This window comes from Saimiri boliviensis, chromosome 20, assembly GCF_048565385.1.
Source record: "Saimiri boliviensis isolate mSaiBol1 chromosome 20, mSaiBol1.pri, whole genome shotgun sequence".
NCBI lineage: Eukaryota > Metazoa > Chordata > Mammalia > Primates > Cebidae > Saimiri > Saimiri boliviensis.
Genome location: NC_133468.1, coordinates 4372512 through 4380004, shown reverse-complemented (window position 1 = coordinate 4380004; position 7493 = coordinate 4372512). Strand labels below are relative to the sequence as shown.

The window sequence follows — 7493 nt, the reverse complement described above, 5'->3', positions numbered from 1 at the left end:
GCCCCTGAGCAGCTAAGGATCCCACCCACCCGCACGCAGGGCTTTCAAAGGATGGCTCAGCGGGCTCTTCATTCACTCACAGCTCCACCCTTCAGGAGGAAATCCTCACTGAGAGGCCGACCCTGAGAGGGGAATGAAGCAGAGAGGCGGCTTCTCAGGCCGGGTCCCAACACCTTGCAGAAGGGCTGTGTCCACAGACGCCCCTGCCAGCCAGAGGGCCAATGACAGGAGCAGCAGAGGTGCTCCCAGTGTGCACAGCCTGTGTGGACGGGCACTGGATGATGCTCCCAGTGCAGACCACAGCCTCGTGGTTGGGCGGTGACTGGGGCTCCCCTGTGGACAGCCTCTGTGGCTGGCCCCTGTCCCAGGGAGTGGCTTTCACCACCTCTGCCATGCTCACTTCCGTGCAGCACTTAAATTACTCTTAGCGACGCGTTTACATAAAGAAAATGGAAATGATCTCAAATCCCCTGCCCGCCACCAGGAAGAAGAATTAAGCAGAAAACAAGAAACACACCCATGACTTCCTGTCTTCTGAGAGCCTGGGGCTCCGGAGCACAGGAGCGGGAGTGAGCTGCTGGCTCCCTTTGGTCAGGGGCTGCCTTTCTCGGGGTCCCTGTCCTGCTCTGTCTCTAAGCCTGAAGCTCTGGGCAGGGAGAACAGCGGCTGCATCAATGAGGCAGTTGCCTCTGTCTCTCCCTTGCAGGCCCGTGGTGTCCCGGGGCCTGGCCCAGCTGCCAGTGCAGCTGCCTGGCGTGCGAGCTGCGCAGTCTGTCCCTTGCACTTGGAGAGCCTCGTGGTTTGCCCCGTGCCCCAGCTTGCTTCGTGGGACCTGGATATGGTCGCCAGAGGGTCCTGCTCTGGTGAGTGCTACCCAGGACTCCTCCCAGTCCTGACGGTCTCTCTCCACCCATCCTGCAGCCTCCCAGGAACCAGCCCGTGCCTCCGTCTTGTTTAGATCACTGGGCAGGGTCCCCTCTCTTTGTTAGCCTGAGTGGCTCCTTCCATGGGCCCTGTCGGGGCTGCCCTGGCTCCTTTCCACTGGCTGGAAGCGGCTGCCCCTGGGGACACCCTGGTAGGCTGTCAGTGAGAGCATGGGGCCAGCCAGTGGCAACGAAGCCCCTGGACTGGGCAGCTTGGGCAGCAGGGGCAGGAGCCTCCTTGATGTGAGGTCCGCCTGGAAGCCACAGGGGCAGCTTTGCAGGGAAGTGAGGAAGAGCTGCCTTTCTTTCCTGGTCCTGCTGGGCGGGACCAGGCTGCCCTAAGCTGCTCGGAAGAGCTCCTCGTGTGGCAGGTGGGTGGGCCAGGGCCCTGGTGGGTCCGGGTCTGAGAGCTAGCTCCTGGTGCTGTGGGGCTCATCCCAGGAAGGCTCTTTGGAATCCAGGGAGGCCAGGCGCACTGAGCTGCAGGCCCTGAGGGGTGCGTGGATATGTGTGTGAAGCTGTGTCGGGCCCGCCTGCTGCAGCCAGGGAGGCAGGTGGGCGCTCTGCGCCTCTAATCTCCCATTTGCCAACTGTGATGTCGACATTCACCTCAGAGCTGGTGCTGCCCCTCCACCAACTGAAGGCTGTGAAGTGTGCAGCCCTCCCTGGGGCTGAGACGGCACACTGCGCTGCTCAGCAGGTCCCAGGGGGAGCTAGAAGGTGCAGGCAGGAAACTGCAGATGCTGCTCAGGCTGGCCCTTGCCTGGGTCCCTCGTGGCACCTTGCCCTCTCCATGGTGACATTTGTTGTGTGTGCCAGGCACTGTGTCTTCCCTGCCATCCTCTGCCAACACCAGGAGACCTGAGCTGGGTGCTCTAGGGTTTGCAGATGAGGTCCCTGGGGTCAGGGAGGCCCTCCTGTGGCCAGCCATGGGGAAGCGCAGAGGTGGATTTGAAGGCGGCCCCAGAGCCAGCGCTCACCTTAGGAGGGCCCGCTGAGTTAAATGCAGGAATCCCAAGAGGAGCCTTCACAGCCTTCACCCTGTGGGACTGGGGAAGGGGGACCCGGGAGCCAGGTTCAACACAGGGTCGCGGGAGTGGAGGAGGGCAGGAGACCAGGACTGGTGTGCGGAGCTGGCTGGAGAGGCCCTGGGAGGGACCCAGAGCCAGCCGGGGGGTTTTCTGAAGCTTCTTCCTTCTTGGGGCCCCAAAGAGGCTCAGAGACCCACTGATCTTTATTTTCCTTGAAACTAATTACTATTAGAAGACTCCGTGAATTTAAGTTTACAGAAATGTCTGAGTGCCTGGGAGTGGCGTTCAGGCGCCCAGCGAGCTTCCCTGCTCTGCTCCTGTTTGGGGCAACTGAGCCCTTTCTGACACTGATCTTGGGACCCAGGGCACAGGCTGCGACAGAGAGAACCAGGGCCTCTGCCTGCTCAGGCTGCTGTGACGCAACACTGAAAACTGGGCGGCTTATAAGCGACAGAGACTTCGCTGTCACAGTTTGGAGGTTGCAATGATCACGATCGAGATGTGAGCAGACTCGGAGCCTAGTGAGGGTTTCTTTCCTGGTTCAAAGAGGACATCTTTTTGTCATGTGTGGAAGTAATGGACGGGGCTAGCTGACTCTTTGGGGTCTCTTTGACAAGGGCACTAATCAAAGTGCTCTGTCCAGGTGACCCGATCACTTCCCAAAGGCCCCACTCCTAACACCATCCACTGGGGATTGGGTTGCAACCTGTGAATTTTGGGGTCACACACATGCAGGCTGTAGCATCCAGCATCGCTCGGGGTTAGGTCCCCAGGAAGGAATGGTGCCCACAGAGGCCCGAGTCCGTTAAGCTGTTTCCTGAGTTCCATGATGCTGAGCAGGGAAAAGGAGGGGGCTTGAAAATAAAACACCGAGAGAAAAGTCCTGCATGCCCTCTTCCCCTGCCCCATTCCCCCAGTCCCCAACCACTGACAACCACCCTAACATCTTCCCGTGAGGGTCTTTCCTGCACTTTTTTATGCAAACGCTAAGCAGAGGCAGCTACCTGCTCTCCCTCTTCCTCCACCTTGCTCCCATAAAAAGTAACTACTATATACTCTTTTTTTTTTTTTCAGAGTTTTTCTCTTGTTACCCAGGCTGGCGTGCAATGGCACGATCCCGGCTCACCGCAACCTCCGCCTCCTGGGTTCAGGCAATTCTCCTGCCTCAGCCTCCCGAGTAGCTGGGATTACAGGCACGCGCCACCATGCCCAGCTAATTTTTTTGTATTTTTAGTAGAGACGGGGTTTCACCGTGTTGACTGGGATGGTCTCGATCTCTTGACCTCGTGATCCACCCGCCTCGGCCTCCCAAAGTGCTGGGATTACAGGCTTGCGCCACCGCGCCCGGCGACTACTATATACTCTTAACTTAAGAATGTACCTGGGAAATTTTCCAGCTTGATGCCTGGAGTGTCCTTTTATAAATAGCTGTGACATCAGCCAGGAGTCCACTAGGAAACAGATAGCTCACCAAATGGGCAACTTGAGGAGCATTTTCTAGAAGACTCTTTATGGGGTGTGAGTAGGACAAGACTCTTGTCCTCATCTCACTAGGTCTGGCAGGAATTGTGACCTTTGGTCTAGGATACGGCCAGCCTGAGGTTCCTGCAGGGAAAGAATGAAATCCACAGCCTCGCTCCCCACTGGCTGAGCCCAACCTGAAGTCAGAGGGCAAGGGGACCATTGCCACAGTCCTACCACAGCCTCCAGGGCTCCTGAACAGGGTGGATGATCTGGAATCTGGATAGGCAATGGGAAGATGGGTAGTGTTTCCAGATCTTTCCACTCATGCTGTTCCACATACATTTGTTGTAAAAATGAGTCTCTTGTGGCTTCGCTTAGGTTTCCAAACTATTGCTCTTATTCATGGAGGTACATCCAAATGATTCACTTACAGAACGGAATTGCTGGGTCAAAGGGTGGATGCATGCACAGCTTTGATCATCATTATCAAAGTGTCACCACGTGGATGCTCCTCTCCCCACAGAGTTTCACCTACCAAGGGTGTTGTCAGATTTGCATTTCTGTTCCTCACAGATCTCCTCACAGTGAGCAGCCACTGCGGGGCTAATCAGTATCACTCTTATGAGAGAGTTGGATATTTTTGCTTATGTCTGAGGGCCATTTGCATTTCACTATGTGTTCATTTTTTTCCTATAGAGTCATTGATGTTTTTCTTATTAGTTTCTAAGACCTTTTCACATATTAGAGATTTATCCCCCCAACAGTAATCTGAGTTGCAAATATTTTTTTTTTTTCTCGCTTGGTCATTTGAGTTTGCTTACCATGGCTTTTGCCCTGCAGAAGTTTCCAATTTTTGTGTAGTCTATCAATCTTTTATGGTGGCTGCGTTTGAGTTATATTGCAAAAAGTCTTCCTTCCTTCAACTTGTAAAGGAATCCACCCATAATTTCTTCCCATAAATTCATGGTCTCATGTATACATTTAAATTTTCCCTCCATTTAGAAATTATCATGATGGATGGTGTGAGGTATGGATCTTACTTGATCTCTTCCCAGAAAGCTGCCAACTTATCCTGACATCACTTATTAGCACATTCATCTTTACTTCACTTGCTGAGATGCTACATTTATCACTGACTAACTTCCTGCATGTATGCAGATCTCTGTCCTCCCTATTAGTCTGTGGATTGTGTCTGCATGGTGACACACTGTCTTGATATTAAGATTGTATAGCATTTTAATATCTGATAGGATGGATTCCTTCCACAGCTTCTCCAAGTGTTTTGGGTACTTTTAAAACCGGAACTTCCAAACTGCAGATCGTTTACATGTAAGAATTCCCCCTTCCTCATTTCCCTCGACTGGCCCTGCCTGCCCCCATCCTCCAGGTGAACATCCAATGATGGAAGGTGCCTTTCATTGGCAGGTGTGCATTATTTCTGAGCTGCTGTGTGTTCAGCATTGGATAAGGAAGGAGAATAACACTTTGGACACTTGTGTTCCTGATATGAGATGCGAGTTGGCCCTGCTCTCTCCAGCCATGCTGTCTCCCTCTCCGTCCTATCTCGGTTCTCCTCGGGTGTGCAGATGTACTGGCAGCCTCTCTGAGAGACCTCTTCTGAGAGACCTCTACCCCTTCTTAAAAGACGAACTTACACAAATTAAATTTAGTAGGGTTTGACTGGGCAAAGAATGATTTTTGAATCAGGCAGCCCCAGAACCAGAGTAGATTCAGAGTGGCTCCAGCTCTGCCACTTACCTGGAGAAGATTTATAAACAGAAATAGGAATGCGATGTACAGAAAAGCAAAGTGAGGTACCAAAGCAGCTGGATTCCTTACATTGTGGTGTTTGCCTTATTTGAACTGCGTTTGAACAGTTGGCTGCCTTAGGCTGCGGCTCAGGGATTGGTACAAGAGTAGGTTATAGTCTGTCACACATCTAGTTCAGGGACAGTTCACTATGTATGGAGAAACTTTTTGTTGAGACGGAGTTTTGCTCCTGTTTCCCAGGCTGGAGTGCAATGGCGCCATCTCAGCTCACAGCAACCTCTGCCTCCTGGGATTCAAGTGATTCTCCTGCCTCAGCCTCCTGAATAGGTGGGATTACAGGTGCCCACCCCCACAGTTTGCTAATTTTTGTATTTTTTAGTAAGAGACAGGGTTTCACTGTGTTGGCCGGGATGGTCTCAAACTCCTGACCTCAGGTGATCTACTTGTCTTGGCCTCCCAAAGTGCTGGGATTACAGGCATGAGCCACCATGCCCAGCCATACGAAGAAACTTTTAGGCCAAAGTTAAAATATATAAGGAGACAGCTTTTGGTTAAACTTAATTCATACCCTGTGGCTCCTCTGTTCTTGAGACACTCTTTCCCGTAAACTCCTAGCAGGTCTCAAACTACGAGTCCTTTTTCTTGAGGTCACTGTCCTTGATCCATGTGAGTATTATTAGGCAACTGTCTGCGTCTGCACTCTGGGGTTCCCCAGGGGCAGGTCTGTGTCTCTGCCCAGGTGGAGCTAGGTGCCAGGCCGGAGATGCATTTTCTGCTCCAATGACCTCAGCTTGCCTGTTGGACATCTCTGCATTCCACAGGCACCTAGGATTCAATGTGCACGCATACGCTCGATGCAGCGGCCCCTCTAGTCCAAGGTGCTCACGGTGGGGTGCCCGTCAACACCTGCCCACCCCAGGCCCACCAGCCAACTGCTCATTCCACTGCTCAGTCCTCCCGATTCCATCTCTCAAATGCATGTTGCATGTGAATCTGCACAGCGCTTCCCTGACGTGGCCGCTCTGAATTGCTGCAATGCTCCTTCCTGCGGAGGCGCCTCCCGCAGACTGCCGGCACGATCCTTCCAGAATGCAAAGCTGTTGGTGTCACTGCCCTGACCAGTGGTCTCTCAAGGTCTCCTGTAGCTGTCAGGATGACGTTCAGACTCAGTGGCCTGGCATCCTGGGTCCTTTATGGCTGGGCCTCAGGTGACCTCATCAGCACCCACATCGGTGCCTTTACCCCGCCCATCCTCGAGGAAGCTTCCTCCCTGCCCACTGCCTGTCAGCAGCCCCTCAGCCTTCAGGGCTCAGCATCTGCATGATGTCCTCTGGGAAGACCCTCTGGACTCACAGATCTGGGTTGGGGGCTCACAGATCTTTCAGGCATATGGCACAACCACGGCCCATAAGGGCAGATCTGTGGCAGACACATAGCTCCCAGTGCCTGGCATGGAGGAGCTTATTCTTGCTCGGATTAAGAAATTAACCCCCAGAAACCAGCACAGCAGCCATTGATAGATAAATATGTTTTTCAGGAACATCCCTGAGTCTTCCCCTTGGCACTGAAACGCTCTCAGTCTCTCAAGGGCTTAAGGAAGAGTGGGCACAGAGCCAGCCTGTAGAGAACGGAGATGAGCTCAGGCAAAAGCTTCCATAATGCATGTGCCGCACTGCCGGTCCCCAGGGACCCATGAAAGGATGGATCAAGTTTTCAGTGGTAAGAACAGAAATTTGTCATCTCCTCCAGTGCTGGGAGCCAAGGTCACTCTGATTGTGGAGTTACCTTTGTGATGACACCAGGGGCATCCTTGGCTGTTGGGAGAGGCTGGGGCTGGGCTCAGGGTCTCAGAGGCCACTGGGGCCAGGTGCTGCCCAGTGTCTCGGGTTCTCTAGCCTGGAAAGGTGCCGCCAGCATGCCAGATTCGAGGGATCAAAATCATGCCCAGCATGGCTAAGCAGGGTTGCAGGAAAGTGCCCGGCTCTTTCCACCTCCTCCCCTGGGGACCTCTCAGGCACACGTGCTCCTCACTTGTGGCAGCAGCGGCATCTCCAGAGAGCTGTGGTTTCTGCCACGTCAGCTCTCAGTGCTGCTGGGGTCTCCATCCCGTCTTTGGGAACCATGCTCTCACGGACACATGGTTGAGAGTCACCAAAACACAAGTTGCCAGAGAGCATGACCTGAGATGGTCAAATTGGACAGTTGCTGTTTCAAACACGATTGGAATCCATTTTTCTTTTCCCCAGACATGGAGTCAAATGGAATCCATTCTTAAAGCCCTAACGTTCCACCCACTTAAATCCCC

At 53.4% G+C, this 7493-nt stretch overlaps 1 long non-coding RNA gene across 1 annotated transcript in view; it reads left to right on the top strand.

Annotated features, from left to right (window-relative positions):
• Positions 1-607: 607 nt before the first annotated feature.
• The window catches only part of LOC141582450 (uncharacterized), a 30585-nt gene continuing 23699 nt past the window's right edge, over positions 608-7493 (top strand). Inside the window, exon 1 of the long non-coding RNA XR_012515293.1 lies at positions 608-863. This is a non-coding gene — a long non-coding RNA (uncharacterized LOC141582450). The remainder of the gene's footprint in view (positions 864-7493) is intronic.